Below are 15,184 nucleotides of genomic sequence, written 5' to 3'. Positions count from 1 at the left end.
AGGGAGAGACAGCGAATCTTAAGCAGGATCCGTGCCCAGCGTGCAATCTGATGTGGGGCTCAAACTCATGAACTGTGAAATCAAAACCTGAGCTGAAATCAACAGTCCCACGCTCAACCAACTGAGCTACCCTGGTGTCCCCTACTTCTGATTTCTTAAACAGAACAGTAAAGAGGTTAGATAGGTTTGTGAAATTCTAACATTTTGTCCAAGGCTTATCCGGTCTATTCACATCTCTTTGACATTGACATTATGCTAAACATCTGTTGAGATGAGATTCACTTGGGAAAGTTTGATTATAGAAGCCTCCCCTTGTCTGTGGTTTCACAGAAGGAAGGAGGAATAGCATCCTGTGCAGAAGCTTTGAGACAAGGTAGAGCTTGGTGTGTTTAATATAATACTGTATTTTCAAAAACCAACCAAACATTTTTTTTCTCCTTTTAGATGAAGAATTAGAATAAAGCAATCAATGACATGAGAAAGACACCAGTAGACAAGTTTACATGGGAAGTTTTCTTAATATATTATTACCCATTTAACTTTTAGCAGCTGTTTTTAAGCTGAAGGACTCTCAAAGATGATTGTACCTTAAATCTTAAATCCAGTATGCTTTTCATCATATATCTTCTTTGAACATCTCAGAAAAACTATCATATGAAACATATGGTTGCGTGTGGATGAGAAGTTGAGAAAAGACAGGCTATCTTTCATTCAGAGGAACTCCAAATTCTTTACAAACACTTACACAATTAGTAAGACATTATGTTCCATCTTTTCTTTTTCATATAAAATAAATGAAGTAAACATACCTAAATTTCAAGTGGCCAAATAGGAATGAAAACTAGAAGCTAACACTTTTTTTTTTTTTTTTTTTTTTTTTAAGAAATCTCTCTATGTTGCTATGACTTAATAATTGAGTCTCTTCTGAAATTCCTCTAGAAGTGCCAGGAAAGATTTCAGTAATTTTTAATTAAATTCATGAAAATTATAACTTCTTTATAAGTGCCATTTGCTTCCAACATTCTACCACAGTGGATCAAGATATATTTAAGGACCTACTTTTAGATTTTGTTGACATCAACATCAGGTCGATGGCTGAAATGAAAACATCTTCAAAATACTTTAGAAAGCATTTGAAAAAAGTTAGAGAGGGAGGGAGCCAAACCATAAGAGACTCTTAAAAACTGAGAATAAACTGAGGGTTGATGAGGGGTGGGAGGGAGGGGAAAGTGGATGATGGGTATTGAGGAGGGCACCTGTTGGGATGAGCACTGAGTGTTGTATGGAAACCAATTTGACAATAAATTTCATTAAAAAAAGAAAAAGAAAGCATTTGAATATTACAGGTTTCCCAGGATATCCAAAGTCCGCTTCATGAAATGTTTGGGGTGGGAAGGAAGGAAGAAGAAGACTCAAAAAGCCCACACGCTGCATTAAAGGAGTCTCTTTCCACAGAGAAGACAGGAGTTTAAACAATAACAAGATACCTCAAGATGAAGATCACATCAGCAAAATTTAATCTTAGGTTTTTAGCAACCACAAGAGTGTGTGGCCAAGGCTTATAAAGTGGTATTTGGCAAATCCATCACTTTATACATCAAGGTGTAGTCCCCAAATTTTTGGATTTTATTAACTAGTACATTTCTTTCCCCCCCCCCTTTTAATTATTTTTTCTTTTTACCTTTTGACCACATTCAAAAGGTGTGAAGAGGATCTATTGATTCTTAATACTAATTTTTATATTGATTATAAGGACACGTCTAATATTAAACAGTAGGGGAACATACACACACACACACACACACACACACACACACACACATACTTGGGAGGGCAATAGCTACAAAAGTAGAGATGCAAAAATTCACTTTGTAGGTGCTCTTTATTGTCCTAAATATTTTTCTTTCATATTCTTCATTTTACAAATCCCTTGTACAGAAGTATAGTGCTAAAATACCACAGAAAATCTGATGTCTCTTGCACTTAAACTTCATGAATATTTTACTTGATACTCTGCCCTCTGGGGCCCTGTATCACTAGAGCATTGTACTCTTTTCTTGATGCATAAGTTATTCTAAAAATGCTTCCAATTCCAAGCAAGGTCAGCCTGGAAAATCTGAACACAGGCAGGCTTGATTTAATGCAGTTTGCTTACAAAAATACACAAGTTAAGAAAGAAACATAATTTTGTAACTTGTTTTTCTTTATTTCTTTGCACCAAAGTTGATATTACTCTGTTTAAGCAGTTATCACTTTTCTAAAATAAGATTCATTCCAATAGCATATTCTATAAAAAATCATTTATTTTAGCATCCATTCCTCTTTCATCAAATATTTATCAAGCACTTTTTGCATTCCAGACATGACACAAAGCACAAGGGAATTAGTGATCAACATGAGAAACTTGTTTCCTGCCCTTATCAAACAAATAAATCATTACTAGTTGTGAAGAGTGTGGTCAAGGAGACAATGGAGGGAGAGAGGAAATGGAAAGAAGGAGAAGTCTTTTATGAGAAAATGGCTTTCAAGCTGAGTCCTGGAGAAGCTAGCCCTGGGAAATGAGGGAGAGAAAGCAGTCTTAGCAGAAAGAACAGCAGAAACAGTTAAGACTTTGGCATATATGAAGAAAGAAAAAAATGACCACTATGTTTTCAGCAAACTTAACCAAGTGCAAATTGACTGAGAAAAGGATAGAAAAGTAGACAGGTCTAGATCATAGACTTATAGGCCTTGGTAAAGACTTGGCCTTTATTCTAAGTATCATGAAGATTTTTCAGTAGGGCAGTGATACAATTTTACCCGCAGTTGAAGAAGTTCTCTCTGGATGCTATGGGGACAGGAAGTCATACACAGTGGCTGGGACCTAACAGTAGTGGAGGAAGAGTGAAGTGAGTAGATTCTGATAAAATCTTTTATTCTACTCAGTGGCAAGAATAATTACATTTAAAATTTTTGTAAATATATATATATATATGTATATATATATACATATATATACATATATATATATATTTAAAGTTTCTTTATTTATTTTAAGGGGGAGAGAGAGAGAGAATGAGAGCATGAATGGGGTAGGGGCAGAGAGAGAGGGAGACACAGAATCTGAAGCAGGCTCCACGCTTTAAGCTATCAGCACAGAACCCGATGCAGGGCTCGAACCCACAAACCATGAGATCATGACCTAAGCCAAAACTGAGTCAGATGCCTAACCAACTGAGCCACCCAGGTGCCTCTGTAAAAATATATTTAGAAGGAAAAAAAAAAAATCTTCTTTCAATCAGAGAATCACAGATCCAGAAGGGGACACAGAATTCACTCAGTCTAAACTCACACTTCTTGATGGAGGAAGTTGAGATTCTGAAAGCTGAAACACTATGCCCATAATCCCACAATTGCTCGCAAATCCAAGACTGGTACGATCTTAAGGCTATTGGTCTAGTGCACTTTACACCATGTCATATTAAGTTCCAGAATGAAATCTTGAAAGAAAATGTATATACAAAAACCATTACTAGAGAAACTATGAGGCTCTGGATGTTTAAATAGAAAACAATTCTGAGATGAACAGACTTGAAGATACACTTTTGAATGTCTGGCTATGTGCAACATTCATTGAATTTTGTAGACTCTTTTAATCTTCTTTATTGTTAGAATTAAATTATGTAAATTTTGCCTTTCTGGATACCCCCTTTTATCTTCTAAATGAACTGAAGTGAAAGAGTACTTTTTAAAAAAAGGTTTATAGATTTCTGGTTCAAGATTTTGAACGGCTATTTATCTTCTTTCCCCACTGAGACTCTATTAAAATTATTGCTAACACATAAAAAAGGATAAATTGTATAGACCCACAATCTGCTCTGAAAATCCAAGGGGGAGGTTTGGACCTTGGAAAAGGTGAGCACAAACAAAGGAATCAGTTAGAGACAGGACTAGAAACAGAGAGTATTGAATGAAAATCTTTATAGGCACAGTTAACATTTCTTCCCATTCCATGTTGCTGCCAGGTATTTACCCTTCAGGTTTTCCTCCAAAGAGAAATCCCTCTGAGAGCTCTAGGTATGAGTGTCACAAACTCTTCTACTCTCAGGACATTAGGTGACCCCAGTTTAATTGTGGTTCTTTCACTTCCGCACCAGACAATAAGCTCCATAGACATACCAGAGAACAGTGTATAATACAACGCTCTTAAATACCTAAATAATCCTAGTATTATCAGATATTTGAGGAAAACAACTTAAGATTTAAAAAAAAGACTCTTAAAAAACTAAAAATAATTCTGAAACCAGAATGCACTTAAAACAAGTAACCAGTTGAATCATTATATTGTACCCCTGAAACTAATATAACACAGTATGATAACTACACTGGAATTTAAATAAAATAAAATAAAATTTAAAACAAAGAACCAGTCACAAAGACAACAAAAACCCTCCAATTAGAGATGCAGAGAGATTGAAGAATATGTGGTTCCTGATACAAAAGTTAAAATTAATATATGAAAAAATTTAAAAAATATCAAAAAACAGGAATCATGAGATTTAAAATAAATTATATATATATATATATATATATATATATATTAAGTAATAGACTAGAAAGAATAAAAATAACTCTCAGAAAATAAAATAAACAAAAAACAAAGAGAAAAGATATAGAGTAGGACATTCCAGGAGCTCCAATAGTTTTCTAATGGGAATTCCACAAAAAGAAAAAGGAAGGAAGGAAGGAAGGAAGGAAGAAAAGGAAGGAAGTAATGGGTTGAAGTTATCAATTACATCAGAGAATATACTAAAGTCGAAGTGTTTCTGTGTGACAGAAGCTTCCAACTACAAAGCACAAGGCACAAGAAATTAAAGCAAAACAAAAAAAATTAAAAAGGAAAACTACAGTTAGACAAATTATTAAAACAACAGAAATTTATTTTCTCACAGTTTTGGAGGCTAGAAGTCTGAAATCAAGGTTTTTGCCTGCCCATGCTCCCTCTGAAACCTATATATATATTTTTCCCCTCTTCCTAGCTTCTGGTGATTCTCTGGCAATGTCTTTCATATCCTGACTGGCAGCTCCAATCTCTGCCTTTGTCAGCATGAGGCATTCTCCCCATGCTTCTGTCTTCACCTGTCCTTTATAGAAGGACATCCGTCATATCGGATTAGAGGCCCACCCTTTCCAGTATGACCTTATCTTAATGTAGCTAATTATACCTACAATGATCTTATGTCCAAATAAAGTCACATTCTGAGGTACTGGGGGGTTAGGACTTCCATATATCTTCTTTAGGGGGGACATAATTCAATCGGTAGCAGTCACTGACACTGAAATAAGAAATTGGCACTAGAGTTCTTGTGAGCAACAATAAATGCTAATGACATGAAGTAATGCCTTCTGAGTAAGTGGGAAAAATGATTATTACTTTAGAAGTCCATGCCTAGGTCAAATATCAATCAAGTGTGAGTCGAGACATTTTATTTTATTTATTTATTTTTAGAAAAAAAATTTTTTTAACGTTTATTTATTTTTGAGACAGAGAGAGACAGAGCATGAACAGGGGAGGGTCAGAGAGAGAGGGAGACACAGAATCTGAAACGGGCTTCAGGCTCTGAGCCATCAGTACAGAGCCCGATGCGCGGCTCGAACTCACGGACCGTGAGATCATGACCTGAGCTGAAGTCGGACGCTCAACCGACTGAGCCACCCCGGCGCCCCTGAGTCGAGACATTTTAAAATATTTAGGAATCAAAAGTCTTCCTCCAACACATCCTTCCTAAGGAAGTAATACGAAATTTTTCTCTGACAAAAAAAGTAGGAAATCTGGGATGAAGAAACAGTATCTCTAACCTAGGGGAGTACTAGCACCTCTCCACAACAAAAATGGAATTGGTTTATAAAAACGATCCTAAGTAGGGAGCTTTAGGAGAAAGACACACAGGAAATAAGGGAAATTAACAAAATCAATACGTGATTTTGGAATAGACTAATGTCTGTAGGTGAAGTGGGAAAAGAGGTATATTTGTTCAAATATAACTCTAAAAGCACTGCCACTGGCTGTTCACAGGCATGGCAACACAACCTGATGGGGACATTTAATCACAGAATACCAACCACCTTAACCCACATTTGTATACTCATCATTATCCAGACATGCTTTATTTATGTTCTGCATTTAGAATTGATCCATGGACAAAGCACAAACTAATTAACTATGATTACAGAAGAAAGCAATGATCAACTGTGAAAATACAAAGTAAAAAAGAAAAAAAGTAAAAGTACAACTGTCAGAGGCTGGATCACAGAGCTTGGTGGGCAGAGTGAAGGAAAAGTTGGGAGCTAAAGTAAAGCCTTTTAAAAAGTGAAGTGTGAATAAAATCTGGATTTAGCAAAAAAAAAAAAAAAATCTGGACTTATAAATAGGGTGATTAAAAGTGCAGAGGTGACCAAGGGAGTCCTATGGTTCTTTTAGTACAACAAGTACAATCCTACTTTCTCAATTGCTTATCTATTTCTCTGCCTGGAAATGTCTTAATCCAGATATTCCCAGGGTTTTCTCTCACAGCACACTCAGGCTTCTGCCTAGACACTTGCTTCTCTGGAGACTTTTGACCTTTTCATCTCGATTGCTTAATGATGCTTTGTTTTGCTCATCGCATTTATTTTTAAAATTTTTGGGGGCACCTGTGTGGCTCAGTCAGTTAAGCGTCCGATTTGGGCTCAGGTCATGACCTCGCGGTCCATGTGTTCGAGCCCCTCAGAGGCCTCTGTGCTGGCAGCTCAGAGCCTGGAGCCCGTTTCAGATTCTGTGTCTCCCTCTCTCTCTGACCCTCCCCCATTCATGCTCTGTCTCTCTCTGTCTCAAAAATAAATAAACGTTAAAAATTTTTTTTTTTTTACATTTGTTCGTTTGCTTATTTATTTATAGAATGAGCAGAGAGGGGCAGAGAAAGAAAGAGAGAGGGAGAGAGAGAATCCCAAACAGGCTCAGCCCTGTCAGCACAGAGCCTGACATGGCGGTCGATCTCATGAACTGCAAGATCATGACCTGAGCCAAAATCAAGAGTCGGACTCTTAACTGATTGAGCCATCCGGGTGCCCCACCTCACAGTATTTATAAACACCAAATATTATAGTGGTTTTATTTATTTATAGCTTCCCTCTCCTACTGGAGGTGTGTGAGATCAGTACTTTGTCACAGGAACAACCAGTGGAGGAAGTGGGCATTATTGATATAACTGAACTGAACGGAAATGGAAATGGGATATGTTATCTATCACTGAGTAACAAACTACCCCCAAACTTAGTGGCTTCAAACAACAATAAAAATGTATCATCTGATCATTTCTGAGAGTCAGAAATTCAGGAGGAGCTTCTCTTGGTAGTTCTGATTAAGGTGTCTCTTGTGGAGCTGGGGCCACAGTCACTGAAACGTATGCCAGCTGCTGGAGGATCTGCTTACAAAACAAGCTATTCAAATAGCTGGAAGTTCTTGTTTCCTTGTTGGCAGAGGGTCTCAATTCTTCACTGCATGGATCTCTCCCTCTGTAGGGCTGCTTGAGCGTTGTCACAACATAGTGGCTAGCTTTCCTCAGAACAAGTGATTCAAGAAAGTAAGGCAGAAGTTACAATGGCTTTTTAGACTTAATTTTGAAAGTCACATGCCATCATTTTCTCAAAATTCCATTATACAAATCAGCCCTATTAGCTGAGGGAAGAGATTACACAGAGAGCTGAATAGCAGGCAGAAAGTCTCTTCTGGGACCATATTGAAAGATGGCTACCAAAGGCAGAGAGGAAATAACAAAAATGAGCTAAGTTCCCAGCTATTATCATGGGAATCAGTAGATAATGGCTATAATTAATTAATCAAAAGGTAGTGATTAGCATTTGGTGAGAGAAATGGAAGTTAACAGGTGGTATGATGAACCCAGCTTACACCAACTTGCAAGAAGCCAATAGTTAAATTTTCACAGATTTTGTGGGCTGGTTGTTAAACACAGGCATTATTAAAAATGAAACTATATAGGGGACACCTGGGTGGCTCAGTGAAGAGTTTGACTCTTGATTTCGGCTCAGGTCATGATCTCATGGTCCTGAGATGGAGCCCCACCTCGGTTCCCTGCTGAGCTGAGCTTGAAGCCTGTTTAAGATTCTCTCCCTCCCTCTCTTTCTGCCCCTCCCTTGCTTGTGCTCTTGCTCTCTTTCTCTCTTTGTAAATATAAAATCAACAATCAAAAATTTTTAATGAAACTATACAAAGTTATAAAAATCATTATGAACAAAGGTATTATTACTCAAAACTTGTCATTTCCAAGTTATTTTACTGCATTATACTTTCATCTATGCTCTTGAGATTATTTATGTATAGTATCTGTAGGCAGAATACTAAATACTAGTGCCTTACTACACATACCAATCTGTTCAGTGATATCATGTTGGTATCTTGAAATCTGCCATGGCAAGAGTATTTACACCACAGAAACCAGCTAGTGGTGGTGTGGGAAACAAAGGCAAATGAAAAATTAAATTTCTTTACTGCCAATAGCCCAGTGAAACAGGCAGTCTCTGAAACAACTCTGGGAGTTCAATTGCCTCGATGTTGACACTTCCCTAAGGGCAAAAGGCAATCTTAACCCAAACCCCCAGGATCCTGGAATTCTATTTTAACATATAAAAATGCCGTTGGAAACTTCCTTTACTTCTACCCAACCCCCTCCCCACGGTAAATATTGACAATCATACTCCAAGCTTATGTGGCCCCCTGATACACATCTGAAGGGTCCCAAGACTGAGTTTTTACTAAACAGTAATAAATGACCTTTTCTTAACAGTGGCTAGCCCCTCAAGGTCCTGGAAACCTTGATCCCAAAATACCATGGAGAGTTATGCTATCCCCAACCCACTCCCAACCTGAAGGTATATAATCAGTCACCTATCACAACCCCAATGCAGCTCTTTCTGCTCATGGGTCCTGTCCCTGTGCTTTAATAAAACCACCTTTTTGCACCAAAGATGTCTCAAGAATTTTTTCGTGGCCGCCATCTCTGAACCCCAACATTTTCCACATAAGTGTTACATATCAGGGCTTGATTTATTGTTTGATTGATTTTCTAGACTTAGGAAAGCAAATGAGAAAATACTAATGATGGAGATTAAGTTTAAAAGCTTGTTACTAGAATAGCCATTAAATTGCAAATAGCACAAAAAACTGAGGAAATATTCTCTCAGGGTTCAAAAACTGGTATCCATTTCAGAAAAAAAAAATCACTTACATTATTAATGGATAGTGAAATTCAGACATACACCTCATTGTTCAACTTTCATCTCACTCATTTATGTAAATGGAAATACCAACCAATACTCATATTGGAACTAAACCTGGAGAACTAACTATTAAATATTGACATCACTGAAGATAATGAACCAGAAAACTAAAAACTAAATAGCTGAAGGTGTTTATTTCTGAGTAGCAGGAGTGGTACAGGCATGGGTATTGCTTTTGATGGCAAGCCATTTTCCAATACTGTGTTATTTTTTAACTATGTGCATTTAGAGTTTGAACTGAAAACTTTCCTAAAACAGTGTACAATTAATAAAATCAACTTGAAGTAAACTTACATTTACTCATAAAATAATAATTTGATTTGCTTAGCAATAGTTTTGGGAGATTGGTCCCTATGAGTCTCTCTTATGTCAGTATTACTCGTACGTAGAAGTAAAAACTACCCTACTGTTCTAGATTATATTTTCAAGGATGTTTGTCTAAAAGACAGTCTTGAAGACAGTGTGTCTCACTCCAGAGTGAAGGGCAGTTTTGCTTATAGTAAAATAAAGAGGTCTCCCCACAGCGCAAAGAGGAGCATGCTTTCTACTTGGGATTCTTCAGCTATCATGTAAATTTGTTACATGTTCAGCATTCACCTGGGCCCCTCAGTGTCACCTCCACAGAATCTGGTACACGTGGGGGAAGGTGGCAGGGGTATTAAATAATATATGAAGCTTATGCCTCTTGCTGTACTGTGAGCAATATATTCCTTTATCTCTGACCCAGGAATTTCATGTCTTTTGCCAATATCCACAGAATTGTGGAAAATTAACTTCCTAGCTTTGAGTAGGGTGGAACACAACCACAGTCCTTAACAATAAGCCTCCAAAATGCATAACATATTGAAGAATAAAATATTTATTTCCTTTCCTTAGCATTTGCATCGAAAGAGATTTACCAAGAAACTTAATGAAGCTTAAGCTTCTGGGCCCCTCATTTGCATTGGCTCCTTCAACGATCTCCATACCTAATTTAGATTAATAATATTTAATCTTTCTTCTTAAAGGGAGCCCCAAAATTTATTAAGCATCAAGTTCCATGAAACTTTGATCCATTTATAAGCTCCTGGTTTATGAACCTTGTGTGTATAAAAAATTATGGTTGAAGTAATTGTTGCCAATACTTTTCTATTTAAAATACAGTATACATAGGTCACAGGAGCTATAGCTAAACATGGTGATTAAGTCAACTGCTTTACCAGAGCTTTGTAGTTTTTTACTGAGCTAATAACCCTTAGTAACACATCAATTGGTTCAACTCTGGGATAATTACAATTGTTCAGAAAACCAACATGAATGAGGTGAATAAGTTTTTTACAAAGCATAAGGAAAATAATAATCATAAGGGCAGAGTTATACCTGAAATAAAATTTTTATAAGTTTTTATATGGGCATTAGGCTTCTCAATATTGATACATTTGACATTTCAATAAAAACTTTAAATATACCAGGGCACCTGGGTGACTCTGTCGGTTGAGCATCTGACTTCAGCTCAGGTCATGATCTCACGGTTTGTGAGTTCAAGCCCAACATCAGGCTTACTACTGTCAGTACCGAGCCAGCTTTGGATCCTCTGTCCCTCACTCTCTCTGTCCCTCCCCCACTCATGCTGTCTCTCTCAAAAATAAATAAACCTTAAAAAAAAAAAACAACTTTAAATATATCAGAGGGTATATAAGATCTACATAAGATTTCTTGGGATTTAGTTTTTAAAAATTTCTATTAGGAAAAAAACATTGATTTAGGAGTATTTGCATAGATCTATACTTCTCAAAACACAAAAGATTCTGGTCTTTGCCACATGTTGCCTTGTAACAAATGCCATTTTATAGAGTGGTTTGAATACACGTATATGAACCAATAAAATCTCTCAAATTTTCATGTTTTTAATAGCCCATATAATTCATTAAGAATCCAAGAATATTACCTTCTACACCATTTCATTATAAAATATAGGTACATATTATATCACAATATAGCCTAAGGGGATACTTAAGTTACTTGCCTTGCTCTCTTGAAACAGCTGAGTATTTTTCTTTCATATCATGTATATTGTTTAAATAAATATTTTAAATAAAAAAACTGATTTGCAATATGCCATAGTAAGTTTAGCTCCTGTGAACTGATCACTCACTAGTAGCTAGTTCTTAATCATTAGCTAATTGTTGACCCTCACCTGCTATCCAATTATATAAAAAGAATCAAACAAATTTTTGAGAATAGATACAGTTTCAGTGAACCTTAAGTCCTTACTCATCTTTGGTTTTCTCATGTGTAAAATGGCAATACTATCCATCAATGAATATATAAAGAGTTTTATCTTGTAAAGTGCTCTGTGAATTAGGAGTTGGTTAATAGTAAAATGTAATTACCTTTCACAAGAACTTGATGTAATGCAAAAAATATCTTATTTATCAAAAAATTCAAGAGAAGCTATACTATTGATACTAAAGAAAATAAGCAGATGACATAAAATAGTCAAGTCTTTCATATGCATTTTATTGTTTGTATAGAGCAAAAAATAAGTTCTGTGTTTGATTTATTTTGTACGTCCCTAAAAATAATCAATAATTTTCCTTTTGGTAAGAGTCTTCAGAGGCAATAGAAAAGTGGAAGTAGGCTTCCCCATGTCTATAGATATTAGATTAGTATACAATGGGAAACAGGAAGCATTCTAGGCAGTTCTATTAGGGAAAAAACATCAACCTTGACATGTACTTTACAGATGTATTTTATGTGCTGTTGAATAACCTTTAACCACATTAGCAGGGCTTTAAAGGAATTTTTTTATAGAAAGAAGTAATTTTGTTAAGTTATAATTTCAGAGCATCTCAGTATTATGCTTTAAACCACAATTGTTGTAATTTTTATAATATCCCATGGAGTAGGGAATAAATATAGGGAAAGAAGATTTACTTATGCTAATAATTTCTACTTACTGGCCAAGGTAAATGTTTTGAACATACACCTGGTTTAGGGAAAACGTTAAAAAAAGAATATATTCACTCTAGTTAAGCAGAAGAACTACTCATTTGAAAAAGTAAAATAGTTTCTTTATAGACTATTTTTAAAAAAATATACATGCTTCCAATTATATTTGAATACATTATGACCTTTAATAAAGTAAATGGAATTTCTGTTTAGTTGAAATTTTATGGGGACTTCCTTAAAGAAAAAAAAGTAACTAATGCATTATACATCCACCGTATATAAATAGTCAAAGAATAATTCAGCTCATTTTACCAAAGACTACCGAGCATATACACCAAACACTATGCTAAGTACTTGGGATATAAAAATAATTAAGTTCAACCTCTAAAATTAAAGTTCTTATAGTCTAATTAGTACAATAGATATATATGTGTCCAGAATAATGAAGATATTAAGAAAGGAGTACACCTGGCATAAGTGGGAACAAAATCAACCTGGAAATTTAATTCAACTGGACAGAGAAGGCTTCTTCAAGTTGTCAGTTGATATATGAATTGACTCTTTTAGGTATGTATAGGGAGACCATCAAACAAAAGTCATGTTATTCCAGACAGAAGTAAGAGTATGATCAGTTAGCCAGGCAAGAATTTATGGTATTTGTGTGAGCAATTACATCACTTTTTTTTCTGTCATTATATAAACTGTGAATAAGGGAAGGGTAGGAAACGATGAAAGGTAAGGTGCTGGAGGTGAGATAATGCCATGTGTTGTATGTCATGTTAAGAACTTTACTTTTCAGGTGGCCTGTAGACATCAAAAGGCTTAAGCAGGAATTGTCACAGTGAAATATTTTTCCAATTCTTCTTCTTAATACATTAACAAGGAATATGCCTGTAAAATTGGTTTAGTCCTTACTTTGATTAGAAATATCTTTTGAATAGGTAGTACAAAGGTAAACTTTAGCAAATGCCATGTCCAAACTGAGACGAATTCTTCTAACAGTGGCTAATTATAAAAATAATATCCTGAAAATAATCACAGATAGAAATTGAGTCAAATTGTATTTTTTCACTTGAAGTAAGTAACTGTAAACAAATGATATGTACTGCCATACTATTTCCTAGACATGGAGAAAATAATTTTAAAAATTACTCAACTGTATTTCACCATATTAACAACATAAATTAATACCTCTAACATAGATAACTTTATGCAGTTATAAATGTAGAAAGAATTAGGTAGAAAGGTAAAGCTGGATATTAATCTATATCCCAGTCTTTGATATGCATTTATTAACTTGGTAAACTATTTAAAATAATTTTATTTTTAAAAAAAATGTTTATTAAATAAATAAATGAATAAAAAGATGTTTATTTATTTTGAGAGAGAGACAGAGAGAGCATGAGCGTGGGAGGGGCAGAGAGAGAGGGGAGTAAAAAGAGATTCCTAAGAATCTAACAGCACAGAATCATGAGATCATGACCTGAGCTGAAATGAAGAGCCAGACACTTAACCAACTGAGCCACCCAGGCTTCCCTAAAATGATTTTCTTAAAGAATCAGTAGTTTAATACTTGGTGTGTGGAACTTAACATTGCGAATTACCTGGGGAAAGTAAGAAGGTAATCAGAGATGGAAATGTTTTCTAGGATACATATGAACCAGTGACAGATGGAGAAGCTTATCTTTCATAAAATATTAAGTTAATTGTCAATAAAACAGAAATACTATAAACATTGCACATGAAAGTAGACAGGAATTGGAGTGCAGATAATGCATTTGGCTAGTACAGATACATGTGATAGATATAGCTGAAACCTAACTGGTTATTATTAATACTATTGTACCAGTATTACAAGGGAGGATTTATAAAGTTAGGAGGAGGAAAACAATTCCAAGCAGAGGTAAAGCAAAGTTGTACACAGTAAATTTAGAATAAGGATGAGAAAATGTGTAACTAGAATGTGACAGCGAAAACCACTAACGTGAGAATTCAGAGTTGCTTCCATTCCCTGCCTGCTCAGCTTCCAGCTAGGGGTCTGGGCCTTCTGGCCTCCAGTGAATGGGAGGCAGAGCAGATAACTGAAAGGACTCATGAACGTTGGAAGGGGCCAAATGTTTCTGGAGAAAGAGAAGGTAAAAGTGTTCTTGTATCGAGGAGACAACAACCATCGATAATTAGTTTTGAGTAGGAAACACAGACAGTTTAGAAAGAGGAAGGTGAAAGTGGGAAGGACGGAGAGTGGTCAGAGAGAAAAAGAGACAGAAGTTGGACTTTGGGGAAAATAGGAAGGTGGACAGAAGTTTAAAGCTTTGCTCATGATGAGTGACAGTGTGTCCCCTGTACCCCCTTCCCCTCCCTGCCAGGCAGTAAGTAAAGATTTCAATTGTTTAAAAATTTTTTAGATGCTACATCTTTTAGAAAAAACTTCACCTTAAGACAGTTACAATGCATTTAACTCAATGATGGATATTGAAGTACACAAAGTATTGCCAGTAAAAATGAAAGAACCAAACACATAAACAGAAAAGACTTGAATATGGAAAATCATCCTTAAATGGCCAATGAAAATATGAAGTGATAATCAAAGTCTTCATTGATATTTCAGGGAAAGAAATGAAAACAAATGAGATGCAATTTTATAATCATATTATCAAACTTAAGATGTTTGTTTTTTATGTTTTTATAATACCAAGATTTGGTTAGATGGAGGCAACATAGAGACTTCTGTTGCTGGTAGCGTTAACCGATCCAAACACTTTGGGGAATAATTTGGCAACACCTAGTAAATTTGAAGATGCTCATAACTTACAATCAGTGTCTTCATTTATAGGTCTCTATTCTAGAGAGCACCATATGCCCAAGGCCCAAGGAGACATATACTGTGGTGTTCATTGAAGCACTACTTGTTTGAGAGAGAGAGAGAGAGAGAGAGAGA

This window comes from Panthera uncia, chromosome B1 (genome assembly GCF_023721935.1).
Source record: "Panthera uncia isolate 11264 chromosome B1, Puncia_PCG_1.0, whole genome shotgun sequence".
NCBI lineage: Eukaryota > Metazoa > Chordata > Mammalia > Carnivora > Felidae > Panthera > Panthera uncia.
Note: the sequence above shows the minus strand (reverse complement) of the source record.